The sequence below is a fragment of the Penaeus monodon genome, chromosome 23 (assembly GCF_015228065.2).
Source record: "Penaeus monodon isolate SGIC_2016 chromosome 23, NSTDA_Pmon_1, whole genome shotgun sequence".
Lineage (NCBI taxonomy): Eukaryota > Metazoa > Arthropoda > Malacostraca > Decapoda > Penaeidae > Penaeus > Penaeus monodon.
The window spans coordinates 1,181,777-1,182,036 of NC_051408.1; the positions used below are offsets into that span (position 1 = coordinate 1,181,777).

The window sequence follows — 260 nt, forward strand, 5'->3', positions numbered from 1 at the left end:
AACTCCTGTCTCTCTTTAGAAATCAAAACTACAATTTTACTTTTCCTGTGCATTTGGAATTTGGAACAAGCAAATTCATATAAATCCCAAAACTACCCAATCAAGACATCTGGCCATTCCCTGATACACTACTAATATACTGAAAAAAATCATTACATCTTGTGCTATATGCTGCAGTTCTTGGGCTAAAAATGAGTGATCCCACCATCAAAATCCTGTTTACATATTGCTACACCTGAGATGCAAAAATTGAAGATATC

At 34.6% G+C, this 260-nt stretch overlaps 1 protein-coding gene across 1 annotated transcript in view; it reads right to left on the reverse strand.

Annotated features, from left to right (window-relative positions):
* Nucleotides 1-260, reverse strand: part of LOC119587665 (exportin-6-like) — a gene marked incomplete at its 5' end in the record, with an annotated part of 6,974 nt that overhangs the window by 4,494 nt on the left and 2,220 nt on the right.